Genomic DNA, 15,822 nt, shown 5'->3' with positions numbered 1-15,822 from the left:
AAACTCCTCAAACTTGCGGACAGACAAGGTCTTAGTGAAGCCATCGGCGAGCTGATCATTGGAGGAAATAAATCTGAACTACAATTGCTTATTAGTTACTCTTTCTCTCACAAAGTGAAAGTCAATCACAATATGCTTGGCACGAGCATGAAATACAGGATTGGCAGATAAGTATGTTGCTCCAAGATTGTCACACCATAAGCACCAAACTTGACTAAGACCAATCCTTAATTCGGCCATCAAAGATTCTTGCCAAATAACTTCGGCCGTAGCATTAGCCATAGATTTTTACACTGCCTCAGTACTGAATCTTGCAACTGTTACTTGCTTTCTTGCACTCCACGAAATAAGATTGCTTCCGAAATAAACTGCAAAGCCACCTGTTGATCTTCTATCATCCACACTGCCAGCTCAGTCAGCATTAGAGAATGGACTAAGCAGATGAGAACTCGACCTCTGTATCTTAAAGCCTAGATCAACCGTATATTTCAAGTATCTGAGAATTCTCTTTACTGCTGACCAATGCTCCGTAGTAGCTGAATGCAAAAATTGACAAACTTTATTCACAGAGTAAGCAATATCAGGTCTTGTGAGAGTTAGATATTGAAGAGCTCTCACAATACTCATGTACCTTTTACTGTCTTGAGCTCCAAGCGCCACACCCATGTCTTCAGCTCCAAGCGCCACACCCGCATGCTTCGACAGCTGTTCTGAAGCCGAGAGTGGTGTTGGCGCCTCCTTGCACTTTGTCATCCCAACACATGTCAATATTTCTTGTGTGTATTTACCTTGAGACAAAAGAATACCATCATTAACTTTACTCACTTCAATGCCCAAGAAGTAGTGTAACTCGCCCAAATCCTTGAGCGCTGTTGACGCCGGATTTTGACACGTGTTTGGAATCAGCGTCAAAGAAGGAGAAAGGGGGCCGATGCGGCGGATTAGAAGCTACAGTTGGGAATCAGCCGATTAAAGCTACAGTATTTCAGCCGACTAGCGAAAGAGATCGGTGGAGGCTGGCCGATTGGGAGTCAAAGCGGCTTAGCCAGTTTGAGCCTAAGGTGGGCCAGGGTGAAGATTTGCTGAAAGAAGAGATAGGCCCATGGGAAAATAATAACCAACTCGAATACGAATCGCGTTTGTGAATATTTGTTGTCGTTTAAAATTAGAGATAGATCCTAGTCGGTTAGGAAATCAGTTGTAACAGGCTATAAATAGCTGCCTCGAGAGGCTTGTAAAAAACAATTTATCAATCAATACAACAAATCTACTTTTCCCTCGCACTTTACTTTCAAGTCGGCGACTTCGCCAAAACCTTTTTTCTTTCATGAGTTTATACGGGTTGGCAGGACTGCATCGACACGATCTCTGGCCGATTCTATAAGTTCCACTTATCGAGTAATATCTAAGCTTTAACTTCTAGCGCATCACTATTGTTTCATTTAGATTTATTCACCAGTTATCGATATCAACTAGAATCATAGGTTTTACCTGTTATTTTAGTTTTTATCACCAATTATCCAGTTTGAGGTACGAACTGTCAGCTTTTATTATTTTTTTCCTTTATTATCACATAGCTGATTAGATCTACTCCAAGTGTTGCTTTTGTAGTGTTGTTTATGTTGCTCCAGTAGTTTTCTTTACAATTGCTACGTGAGTATCGACTATTTTATAGCCGGTTATCTCTACAGTAAATTGGCCGATTCGCTGATACGTTTTTCAAGACAGATCGGAACCCTAGCTGATCGAAACCCCCGAAATTTAATATTCTTCTTTCCTTGTCAATCAACAGGTCAGATTGACTGGCACGCCGCGCGAACCGCACCAGGGCAATAACCCGAACAGGAGCTAAGCAGATTCTCCCAGGTTGTGTGTCCGACGCTGAGGGTCGTCGGCCGATTTTCAGCGCCAACACACTTCTGGCACGCCCGGTGGGGCCAAACAAGATCCAACATGTCGAAGGCTGCTGAGATCTCCGAAGATAATATCATCGAAGTCACTGAAGCAGATCTCAAGGATGATCAGAAGGAGGAAGTGGCGAGGGCTATAAAAGAATACAGGAAGACATGCCTACAATCTTTCAATCGTACCAAAAGTGGGGAGACCGTCAAGAAAGCTCCCCTCCCCACTTCCCGCCATATCACCGTCGCCAAGGACTCAGGGAAGATGTCTGAGATGATTCAACAGTCCGTGTATCAGGCTATGATTGACTAGTCCACAGTGATGACCAACACTGTATACAACGCCATCATCAGTTCCTTGGTCAGCGGCGCAGCTCAGGGGTATCAGGGACCAGCTTACGCTCCTCCCATCGTGGCGTCGATCAAAGGCTTCTCAGCAGTGCCAAATGCACCTCACTTGGCTCCTCAGCCGATGCAGATGCAACGTGGAGGGTTCAACACTTCAATGCCCCTAGGGTACAACAGTGCATCATTCTATCAGTCGCAAGCGCCGTCTCATCCTACACCAATTTCCTCCGTACAACCGCCGCTCTCAAACTCGGTGCCATGGGGCATAGCAGCAACAACCACTGGTCTGGATCCGTCAACCAGTTATGGGAAGTCTCCAGTCTAGGTGTTATTCCAATCGGCCACTTGGCCGACAGCCCCGCAATGCCAGCTAGCCACTTCAGAGATCGGCGGAGGGGTAGGCACTCCAGATCCACTCAGAGTTGCGGCGCAGAAAATATTGTACGATGAAACGGAATATGCACTACGTTAGCCGACAGTCCAACCACAATATCCGCAGCACACTCCAGCCTATCACCCGATCGTGGCGCCACAAATCCAACAGCACGGGCCGATTCCTCAGCCGATTGTGCATTCGCAGCAGGTGGATTGGACCGCGAGGATAGCGGAGGTAATTCAAGATCAGTTTGGGTTAAAACAAAACGTATAGACCTACACGTACAAGACGCCTTATCCACCTGCTTACGACTCGTTGTTGTTACCTCATCGATACAAAGTCCTCAACTTCACCAAGTTTTCAGGCCCGGATGACACGTCGACAGTGGAGCACGCTAACAAATTCATTATCCAGTACGGAGAGGCTGCTACACAAGACGCTCTGAGGGTGCGTCTATTCTTGTCTTATCCACCTGCTTACGACTCATTGTTGTTACCTCATCGATACAAAGTCTCTGACTTCACCAAGTTTTCAGGCCTGGATGACACGTCGACAGTGGAGCACGTTAACAGATTCATTATCCAGTGCGGAGAGGCTGCTACACAAGACGCTCTGAGGGTGCGTCTATTCTTGTCTTCTCTGTCCGGGCCGGCCTTCCAATGGTTCACTACACTGCCGCCCAACTCCATTGTTACCTGGGCCGATTTGGAAAAGCAATTCCATAAGTACTTCTACGCGGGGGTCCACAAGATGAAACACTCAGATCTGACCAGCCTCAAGCAAAGAAGCGACGAGTTAGTAACCAGCTACATACAGAGGTTCAGAGAAGTCAAAAACAAGTGCTACACCCTAGTCTTCATTGACACCCAGTTGGCCGATATCGCTTTCCAAGGACTCCTGCTGCATATCAAAGAGAAATATGCTTCCCAAGAATTCAAGAGCTTGAGCCAAATCGTTGATCGGCTGTCTGGCCAAGAGATATGCCCCTTCAACCAACGAAGGAACTTTCAGAAGAAGGTGGCATATGTGGAAGGGTTCAAATCGGAAGAAGAGGCGGAAATCGGCCTGGCAGAGTGGGTAAAAGGAAAAAAGATGATATCATGCCCATTTGGGAAAAAGGAACTAGAAACATTCGGCTTTGACACGTCAAAGGCTGACAAAATCTTTGACTTGCTGCTTCAAGAGGGGCAGATCAAACTTTCGCCTTACCACACGATTTCGTCGACTGAGCAACTCTAAAAGATGAAATATTGCAAGTGGCACAATGCCACGTCCCATGACACAAATGAGTGCAAGATCTTCCGACAGCAGATACAGTCAGCCATTGAGTAAGGAAGACTCAAGTTTGAAGTTCCAGCAAAGCCAGTGAAGCCAATGAAGATCGATCAACATCCCTTCCCTGCTAACATGGTCGACATAGGAAGAAACGCGCTCCAGACCAAAGTGCTGACGTTAGAATCGACCAGAAGGAGTGGCGTGGTGGATCCTAGGAATCAGGCCATGGTCGTAGATGTCAAAGGAAAAGGATGGATGGAAGATGAAGGTGAAGGATCAAAAAGGCCACGTCGGCCTGTCACTTCCCAAGACTTACTCAGCAAGTATCAGTGGCAGCGGGAAGATTCTAGACGCCACGAAGAGATGATGCACCGACACGAAGATCACTAGAGGTGCCTATTTTTCATGCACTGCTGGGAGAATAACCTTAGATTACCATCGCCCGATAACTGCCCTGAATGCAACGGCCAGTATCACAGCGGCTGACCGTTCAAGAGATCACGCTCCAGGGATCGAGGACTAGAGCCAATCAGCAGAAACAGGCACGAGCAAGGAGATCGGCACGTTTCAGTGCGTGATCGGCTGGGGGGTAGAGTTGACCAGCATAATCAGCTGGGGGGCAGGACCAGCGCACATGATTGGCTGGAAGAGATGGCTGATGCTAGAGTCTCAGATGAGAACCCCTTGGGGCAACAACTAGACTGGGAGCGTGCAAAACTGCCGAGCAAACTAGTAAACCCTAGATGGTGCCCAGACGGTTTGACTAAGTCTCAGAAATGGAGGGTCCAATGTTTGCGCCAATGTGAGTAGCAGGAAGAGGAACAAAGGCAGGCAATGGATAAGAAAGGGGACAAGACTCGAGTTTGGCACCCTAGAAGAAAATCCGACGAAGGAGACAACAATCACGATTCGGCAGCCGACGTCAGCATGGTGTTCATCTTGCTGATGGAATTCATGGCTCCCACCGACCGGGATGACGCGATAGAGATAGAGGAGCAAATGGCACAATTGGCTCTGGAGCCAATGACCGCCACTTTTGAGAAATCCAAGGATGAAAAATGCCAGCATCTCAAGGCCCTGTTCCTCAAAGGACACGTCAACGGACGATCAGTCGCCAAGCTGTTGGTAGATGGAGGCATTGCTGTTAACATCATGCCATATGCTATGTTCCGCAAATTGGGCAAAGGTGAAGAGGATCTAACCAAGACAGATATGATGCTCAAGGATTTCGAAGGCAATGTATCTCTGGCCTGGGGGCACTCTGCGTCGACCTCACCATCGGGAGTAAGACCCTACCCACTACTTTCTTTGTTATTAATGGCAAAGGGTCCTATAACATGTTGCTCGGGCGAGATTGAATCCACGCAAACTGTTGCATCCCATCTACAATGCACCAATGCCTCATCCAGTGGGTGGGCGACAACATCGAAGTAGTCACCGCCGATTCCGCCTACAGTGTTGCCACGACCGACGCACAATAGTGGACCTACTATCACGTCAAATGTATATCTGGCAGGGCTTGGGACACCGATTTCCTAAAGGTGTCCAATTTTGGTCTACAGCCGATCCGAGCAATCGGCTCTGAAGAATCAAGTTAAAATGGATCAGTTCGTCCGAGAAGATGGGAAGCTTGGGCACGGGTTTACGTCGGCCGATTCATTGGAGATGGTGGACCTTAGAGACAGCAGCAAGCCAAGGCCGACGTACATTAGTGCTAGGTTAGAACTAGAGTATAAGCGTGAGTTAACAAATCTGTTACGAGAAGCCTAGCCTAGACCGATCCATTGTCAAGCACCGGTTGCCTGTAAAACTAGGGTATCGTCTGTATCAGCAACCCGTGCGGTGTTGTAATCCTAAAATTTTACCTTATATAAAGGCTGAGATTACAAGATTGATTGAAGCAGGGTTTATTCGGTAGTGTCGCTATGCCGAGTGGATTTCCAATATTGTGCCCGTATACAAGAAAAATGGAAAACTACATGTGTGCATTAACTTCAGAAATCTTAATCAGGCTACACCGATGGATGGGTATCCGATGCCGACGGCTGATGTTTTAATAGACGCTGCCGCAGGACACAAAGTCATCAGCTTCATGGATGGTAATGTTGGGTATAATCAGATATTAATGGCCGAAGAAGATATCTCAAAAACGACCTTCAGATGCCCAGGCCACCTCAGTCTGTTCAAGTGAGTGGTAATAACTTTCGGTTTGAAAAATGCCGGAGCTACATATCAACGGGCTATGAATTATATATTCCACAAACTTATTGGTGTCCTGGTGGAGATCTACATCGATGACGTCGTGGTCAAGTCAAAGGAACATCAAGAGCATCTGGCCGATTTGCGAAAAGTACTGGAATGCACGAGGAAGCACGAGTTGAAAATGAATCCTAACAAGTGTGCTTTGATGTTTCGGCCGACCAATTTCTAGGTTTCATGGTCCATGAACGCGGAATTGAAATCAATCAGAAGATTATAGCTGCCATCAACAAGGTTATAGCCCCACAAGATAAGACCAAACTACAGTCTTTAATTGGCAAGGTTAACTTCATCCGGTGTTTCATATCTAACTTGTCCGGGCGCATTCAAGCTTTCACCCCTTTGTTGAAACTGAAACCCGACCTAGAGTTTGTATGGGGTGAAGAACAACATAAACTATTGGACAACATCAAACAGTACTTGGTCTCACCCCCGGTACTGGTTCCTCCACAGGCTGACAAGCCGTTCAAACTATACCTGTCGGCCGATGAGAGAGCTATTGAGGCAGCGCTGGTCCAGGAGTTTGAAGGGAAAGAAAGAGTGATCTATTATGTCAGCAGAAGACTTCTGGACGTCAAAACCAGATATCCTCCGGTAGAACGGTTGTGCCTCTGTCTATATTTTTCTTGTACCAAGCTTAGGCACTATCTGTTATCAGCAGAATTCATGGTTGTGTGCAAAGATGATGTTGTCAAGTACATGTTATCATTGCCGATTTTGAAAGGGAGGATTGAAAAGTGGATTCTGACTCTCTCAGAGTTCGACCTAAGGTATGAATTGGCCAAGGCTGTCAAGGGTCAAGTAATGGCAGATTTCGTAACCCAACACTGTGGACCGGAAGTTGTCGTTGTCGAGCCAACTCTGTGGACACTATACTTCGATGGATCGTCGTGTGGAGCCGGATCAGGAATCGGCATCATCCTCGTATCGCCTCGGAGGGCAAGTTATGATTTCTCTCTGCCGATCGAGGCGTCCGCCACTAATAATCAAGCGGAGTATCAGGCTGTTCTGAAAGGAATTCAATTATTGAGGGAAGTCAAAGCCGACGCGGTGGAAATTTTTGGGGACTCCATGCTCATTGTAGATCAATTAACTGGGAAGTCTGAATGCAAGGATGATATCCTTAGAATTTACTATGAAGATTGCCTCCAGTTATTAAAGGGGTTCAAGTCTGCGAGTGTTCAGCATATTCCCAGGGGTTACAACGAAGAAGCCAACAGGCTCACCCAACACGCTTCCGGGTATCGGCTGATTCAAGGTGCCATGACCCTGGAGCTTGCAGCCGATGATTGGAGAAGGGAGATCGCTGATTACTTAAAAGACCCGTCCAAGAAAGTGGACCGGCGAGTACATTTTCAAGCCACAAAATATGTATTACTTGAAGATGACTTGTTTTATCGGACGATTGATGGAGTACTACTCAAGTGCCTTGGGGTAGAAGAAGCAAAAGTTCTGATGGGAGAGATTCACGCAGGCGTATGTGGAGCTCATCAATCGGCTTACAAGATGAAGTGGATGATTAGAAACAATGGTTATTACTAGCCAACGATACTCGAGGATTGCTTCAAATATTATAAGGGGTGCCAAGATTGTCAGAAATTCAGCAACGTGCAACGTGCACCAGCTTCGGCTATGAATCCAATAATTAAGCCGTGGCCGTTTAGAGGTTGGGGAATCGACCTCATTGGGCAGATTTATTCTCCGTCAAGCAAGGGACACAAGTTCATATTAGTGGCTACTGACTACTTTACCAAATGGGTAGAGGCAGTCCCCCTGAAAATCGTGACGTCTTCCATCATGATTGAATTCGTAAGGGAACACATTATCTATCGGTTTGGTATCCCTCAGACCATTACGACCGATCAGGGGACAATGTTTACTTTAGGGGAGTTTGAGGAATTCACTGCCTATATGGGAGTTAAGTTGTTAAATTCTTCTCCGTATTATGCTCAAGCCAATGGTCAGGCCGAATCATCCAATAAGGGGATAATCAAGTTGATCAAGAGGAAGATAGAGGAGCAACCAAAGAGATGGCACGCGACTTTGTATGAGTCTTTGTGAGCCTACAGGATGGCCTACCACGGCGCTACTAAGGTATCTCCTTATCAATTAGTGTATGGACATGAGGCGGTGCTACCTTGGGAACTGAGAACAGGGTCTAGACGCACGACACTTCAAGATCAGTTGACAGCCGATGATTACTCTCTCCTCATGAAAGGGGAGCTCGACAATTTGGCGGGTCAGCGATTGAGGGCCTTGATCAGTATTGAAGAGAATAAGAAAAGGGTTGCCAGGTGGTATGGAAATTGGTCCTGCCGATAGGGTCTAAGGATCCCAAATACGACAAATCGTCGCCTACATGGGAAGGGCCATATAAAATCGGTTGATGTGCACTGGAAAATGCATACATACTAGAGACCATTGAAGGGGAAAAATTTACATCAGCTTTGAATGGAAGATATTTGAAAAGATACTATCCTAGCATATGGGTAGACACGTAACCGACGATATAGCGTGTCAGGTTGTTATGGCCGATTCCTATTGACTCGTGTTTATATAGCCGATGCAGGGAGGCATTGCCTTGAGGACAAAACCTCTGATCAAGTAGGCCGATTAGTATTTGGTACTGTGATTGGATACATGACCGACATGGTACAAGTCGCCCTTAGACCAAAAGTACCAATACATCCATTGAGTTACAACATGATCAACTACGTTTCAACTGGGCTCTGTTTTTATTGATCTCTCTTTGGACCTGGCCTAGTTCTATTAAGAGACGGGTGCTCTTTTCCTCCATATCCGCCATGGCATCTTCAAGAGCGACCTGGCGAGGTAGCTGATGACTCCTCTCAATTGGTAGCTGAGGTGGTTTCCTGGAGCTGTTGGCTTCGATGTGATCCATGATCTTCTTGATGTGGGCTGGAAGATGGTCTTTAAGTTCCTCACGGTGGGCTTCGATCAGGTCTCTATCCGCCTGCGTCACTCGTTCCTCGGAGTGCATAATCTCGATAGCTCGCTCGAGATCAGGGCTGAGCCGGGTCGGCAGGAAAAACAACGAGCAATCAATCGTCGAAAAGAGTTGGTCATGGGGCGCAAGGGTGATTCCATACCTAATTGACGGAGGAGGAAGAAGACATCTTGGCGCCCGGCTGGAGATCTGAAAATGGTCGAACAGAGTGTGGAAATATGGATGAGATGCGAGTGCCTCTGGAAGCAATGTAGAGACCCCATATTTATAGAAGGAGTAAAGGTAAGGGGCAACGGTTAGTAAAGGAATCTATTCAAAGCAAACGACTGTTGGCCTAAAAGCTATGAAGGAGGAAACGTTCAAGTTCGTATTCACACAACAACGACAAAAGGGGCATTAAATGTTTTTGCAGAGGTATTCAAAAAAATAATTCAATGTTTGATACATTCATCCAAGGAGAGTATTAATGGCTGCGATCTCCAGCTAGCGGATTTGGTCCGCTGGGTTTAGAACCCGTTGGTCATTTTCGGCCGATCCGAGGACCTCTGGCATGTTGCGATGAAGTTGGATAGCCTCATGAGCAAGAGTTTGCCTCTCCTGCTTCAAATTGGCGATGACGGCTGGAAGATCATGGAGCTTCTTCTCTTTAGCGGCGATGGCCTTCGTCACCTGTTCCATCTCCTTGGCAAGTTCCACTCTACGCCGTTTGACACGGTCTATGGTGCCGACGATATCTGGAAGAGAATTTTTAAGTATGCTGATTCGTTGATGTACCTCTTGAGCTCGGTGTTTGTAGGAATCCTCCTCTTCACGTGCCTTTTCCAGCTTGGCATGATTGCCATGTGCCGCAGGGCTCTGAACACTGGGATTTGCATTGACTCGATGTATGCCGTGGGTGCAAAAGCTTCTTCTGCGTCCTTCGAGACTCGGCCTTTTATTTCGCTGAAGATTTGCCGAATCAGCGAGGCGTCTTCTACCAATCAGCCGATGTCATCCTGAAGAAGGGTTCGGATGCTCTGGAGTTTTGCACGTACTTCTTCGGGAATTGAACCTAGAACCACCTTTCAAGAGGCTACTTCTTCATCATCAGAAACGGCGACCGCAAATGAAAAGGGGCTGTTATTGGGCGTATCTTGTTCCTATAAAAGTAAAGAGGAAAAAATGGGTTAGCCAACGGTAGTGGGAAATTGGTTGAATTGGATGCTGAAGGCCCTTACCTGTTTAAAATGAATTTCTTCCGTTTGTGTTGGTGGGATTGCTACCCTTGTCTTAGGAATCCGCACGGTTGGCTCATCAGAAGAGGAGGATTCGACGACGATCGGCGCTGTGCTTGGACCAGCTTCTTGGAAAGTAACAAGAGGAGAGTCTCTGTAAGTATGAAGCAATAGTTAGATCTGATGATGAGTACCAGTTACTTTACCTCTGCGAGTTGTCCGGCCGATGACTGTTGGAAAGGTATAATTGATGTACCCAGAGTGGCCTACATTAGGAATTGGTCAGGTTTGACTAAGGAATGAGAGACTTGAGTAAGATGTATGTTCTTTACCTCAGCTGGAAGGATCGCTGGTTGTTCGGTCTTTGCCTGGGGTGTGGCTGATTGCTGCGGGGTTTGCTCCGGAAGGATTTGCGCAGCCTAACAGAAAATGGAAATCAATACTGATACTGTACTTGGAGAAATGTGAAGCATCTAGAGTTACCTGAACAACTTCTACCAATAAGGATGCAGCTGCCGATCCGGCTTCAGTAGCGGCTTGGGGGTCGACCTCCTGGGCGATCGACAGAGTTGGTGTGGCTAAAGACTCGGTTGGTAGCGCTGCCAATTGATCGGCCGATTCTATGCGAGCACATACCTGAAGGCTTGTTTTCTTCAAAGATGATATCTTCAGTTTCTGCCTCAATCGGCCGGTGACGATGTCTTCAATCGACGGGGCACGAAAGTCGATGATTGGGAATGAAGTGTACGGGTGGCGATTCTCTATCGGCCTTCCACTACAGCTACGCGTTGGAGGGAGCTGGTTTTCAGACTACAAGAAAAGAGGGAAATCAGTGGTAATCTTGTAGCACAAAGGGTACACTGTCAAAACGGCCAGAAGGATTGGTACCTCTGCATTTGGATCAATATTGGCGGGGTCCAGATCGTTACAATATGTTGCAGGAGATGTACAGAAGAGGTGTTGTTTCCACTCATCCCACCATAGCTTGAATTGTTGGACAGCGAAGGGGGCCACTACCCAGTCGGCCAAGTCGACGGTAATGGAATCTGGCGTCAGGCTACACGGCCGGTTGTATTCAAGTCCTTTGGAGAGCTCCTCTCAAAACTTCACGCGGCCGGCAAAATAAATCTTAATTGGCATCTGCCCGAGGCCGAATTGCCGCACTGCCACTGATGGGTTGTAGAATTCATAGGTTGGGGAGTCTTTTTCTAAGAAAAAGTTTACTGGTAGGATCCCAGGCCTGATCAAAATATCCATAAGCTCGTTATCGAAGGAATTGGTGTTTGAATTGAAGCAGTCAGGGTTTTCAAAGAGTGGCTCAGTTCTCTGATATGGGTACCAGCTTGTAGTTTCTTCATTGAAGCCGATATAGAAGCATCTAAAATACTCGGCTGTCTTTGTGGGGGTAAATTTACTACTAGGAAAAGCTGATGTTGCCTCACCAAAAGAAGTGCAACGCTGCCTTAATGTTGGATTATCTTCTGACTCAATATTGGGGAACGTCTTGGTCTCAACTCCTTCCCTGGAGACCTTGCTCATGTATAAGTTAAGCCAGAGGGTGATAAACCACAAGGGACCACCAGGGTTCCCAATCGGCTTTCCAGATGATAGCTTGATAGCGATTTGGTGCATCATATGATAAGCCGATCCTAGCAGGTGTTTTCCCAAAGGGATGGTGGAACCTCTTGCTAGGGCCTCGGCTAGAGCCTGTGTGTTGGAGGAAGGGCCGACTGCTCTGCCACAGAAAAAGTGTTTTTCTAGCCATATCATCAGAAAAGTTGTGTGCTCTCTGTCGCCGATAGGCCCGGTCTTCATATTTTTTATCAATATAGTCTTTCCACCCGCCGATTCCCTTTGTTTTCAAGATGATGGGTTGGTTTGATCAAGAAGTCGAAAGGCGAATCAGGGGAAGAGATGTCAAGACCGGTCAACATCAGGACGTCGGCCAAAGTAGGAGTCATGGGCCCATGTCCAAAGAGGAACACATTGAGGACGTCAGACCAGAAATAAGAGGCTGCCATGACCAAGGGTTCATTCTTCTCCATTTGAGACAGAGATAAGTTTATGCATTGGCCGATTTTTAGTTCATCCCAGAAAACCCTCTTAGAATTGGACATCCTTTGAAACCACTCCTTCCAGCCAAGGGTTTCGTTCGGCCAAGATCTAAATGCGCCTGTCCACTGGCTTAAATCCATGGGTGACTGCTTGAAAGGGATCCTGTGGGTTTCCAGATTGATCAATTCAGTGGGATCTGGACTCCCCGTAGGGCCGAGATTGATGAGGCCGGGTGCGTCAGAAATAGAGATGGTGATTCGCTGCATAAGTTCCTAAGAAAGGTACAAAGAGAGAAATAAGAACAGATCTAAAAAAATGCGCGAAACGGTGAGAAGGGAAAGGTTTCGGGATATTTACCTCTGGGATAAAAGCCGGAATATTTTACCGCGCCATCTACACAAATAATAACCCCAAACTTCCAATGAGAAGATATTACGTGAGAATATTGTGAACACAAAGCTGGGATATTTTACCGCGCCGTCTACACAAAAAAGATATTACGTGAGAATATTGTGAACGGATACTTGAATGTGTGTTTTCCTCCATTAACATTTGATACAAAGCAGATGTCTTATTCTTAACTGATCTTCTATTATCTAACACTGATGTTTCTATTATGTAGGTACTTATCCTGCCTCTGCAAGAGCGAAAAACTCTGTTGATATGAGCTCAGGCTGCTTTCTGTTTATACGTACATATTGAGTTTGTCTATAACGAAACAGTAGAACTAGGTCTGTGAATACTTCTATCAAATGGGGTACCCGTACCCCACGAATTGTGAATGAGCTAAGGGCCTGTTTGGTTTCCTTTGCTTATCTATAAGCAACTTAAAAATAAGCAAATAAGTTGCTTATAACCCAAACACTCTTGCTTATAGAGTTGCTTATAAGTTGCTTATGCATAAGCAAATAAGCAAGTTTTGAGTTGCTTATGGTTGCTTATGGGACACTTTTACACCTCCTACCCTCATTCTCTCTCCTCTCTCCCCTTTCTCTCTCCTCTATCCCGTGTCTCTCTCCTCTATCCCGTCACCACCGAGGCCCATCGCCGGTTCCGCCCGCCGCCGCCGCTACGCCCGCCGCCGTTGCGCCCGCCGCCGGCCGCCTCCGCGCCGCCCGCTGCCCGCCGCCGGCCGCCTCCGCGCCGCCAGCTCGCCGCCCGCCTCCGTGCCGGCCGCCGCCGCTGCGCCCGCCGCCCGCCCGCCTCCGCGCCGGCCGCTCGCCGCCCCGCCTCCGCGCCCCGCCGCTCCCGGCCCGCCTCCGCGCCGCCCGCCTGCGCGCCCCCCCTCCGCGCCAAGGACCAGGAGGTCCAGGACCCGGGTATTGACTAGGGGTAGTGGGAAATAGGATGGCAGGGGTAAATGTGTCAATAGCAGTCTCATTTATTGCAAATAAGCAACCCAAACCAAACACCTAAGACTTATAAATAAGCAACTACAATAAGCAAATAAGCAACTTATAAATAAGCATCCATAACTATTGGATCATGTCTTGGAACTCTAGTACGGTGCATTAACTGATAATCAAATAAAAATCTTTTGATTTTGACTATCAGGACAGGAGGCACCTCAGCACAGGGGACAGTGAAGACTGGCCTGTTTTTATCTAATTCACAATGTAGTTCACAGGTGGGTCAGTTTATATACCACGGTGGTTTTTATTTCTCATCTCGGTGTACGTTGTAATAATCGTTATTTGCCAACACCCCCCTTAACCTTATGCCCCGAGGCCAAGCTAGATATTAACATAGCCAGTGGCAGGGAAAATAAATGACGAATTATGGTCATGTCTACTATGATCCTAAAGCACACAAAATAAAAGAGGGTGCAACTGAAAAAGAACCGGTTCATCCGAATTCCAAAATAAGCTTCATTTACCAACAAGTGCTCATGGTGGCAGCAAAGCAGGTTTATCCAAAACACCATAAATTAACTATGACAAACAGCCCTGAAACTCTACATCTAGTTCACAACCAGTGTAACAGTTAAACTACTTAAGTGTCCTGCTAGTTTCGTGCTGTTGTTTTCCTTCTAGATCAAGATCTGCAAAATACACACAACTTAGATTGACAAATCATTGAGATCAAGTGCTTTTGTAAATTAAACAAACACTGCTTTATAATTCTTCATCAAATGAACATGCACAGAAGTCAGTTTTTTCAGTTAAATACAACAGTCAGTTAGTTAGAAAGAGAAATTCATAATGAATAGGCAATTGAGGGAGTGAAACGTTATACTCTTCTGACTTTTCGACCTGCAAAATTAAAGATCTTGCTGCCCAAGAAAGATTTCAGAAGCAAAAAAGAGTTGAAATTTCTAACAGGATATGAATCACAATGCAACTAGCTCCTGAACAAATCTTTTAAGAAACATGCAAAAGATCTTCCAACCTGAAACATGCCAAACCATATATTTTCATATGTCAATACATTATTCCTAAAGGGATAGTCATCAGCTTCTTCACAAACAAATGTAGTAATACATTATATCCAATGAAGTTATTTACACATCTTGAATCATTAAGGCTATTATATTATTTTACTTCGTAGAAAGGAAAGACCTAAAAGTGCAATAAAAAGATAATATAATGGATCAATCTTTATTCATTTTTCCAGATTACTACCTTGTTAGGTGATTGGTTCATAAGATGTATAAAAATCTCCTGATATCTCCTTGGTGATGGTGAAATAAGGTGGTTGATCTTGTAAGGGACAGTTTCTTTCTCTCTATAATACAAAGATACGCAGCTCTTTTGCATGTTCGAGGAAAAAATATTTGTATATTAATATTTAGCAACTAAAGTAAAATAGAGTAAGAATACCTGCGCTGACCACATCAACAAAGAGCTAGGCACAATCTCTAGCAGAGACCAGGTAATTGCCTGGAAGAATGGAACACATGCAAAATCATATAACCACATCAGTCCCATCTCCAAATCCATATGCATTTGCTATAAGCTTTATTGTAGTATAAAGAAGAGATGCATACCTTTGGCAAACACCTCCACTTCATCTGTTATATTTAATCTCAAATTTATTGTGCGGGTGGAACCTTTGAGCGTGTGGAATACATCAACCTGTATGTATTTAAACAATTCAAATGATAAGGATAGTGGTAAAAGGGAAAAATCGAACAAGAGAAGAAAACTTCAGAAATTTTATAAGAGTAAGTGACAAGAATTGCTATAAGAACGCTTTCTACTCTTGTTCTGGTAACATCATACCCAAAACCTACTTCCTAGAAAAATCAGATATGCTCCTACTAAGGTCATATATGGGGGAGACACATCGTATTGATCATAATAATTCTGGTAGCCCCAATTGTGAAAAAGTTCATGGCAAACGCCCACAAGAGTTATGCACATCATCAAGTCAAAGAAGGTCTACAAGGGCAAAACCAAGAAAGTTGAAGTTCCGGAGGTATTGTCA

Source organism: Setaria italica, chromosome II (assembly GCF_000263155.2).
Source record: "Setaria italica strain Yugu1 chromosome II, Setaria_italica_v2.0, whole genome shotgun sequence".
NCBI lineage: Eukaryota > Viridiplantae > Streptophyta > Magnoliopsida > Poales > Poaceae > Setaria > Setaria italica.
Note: the sequence above shows the minus strand (reverse complement) of the source record.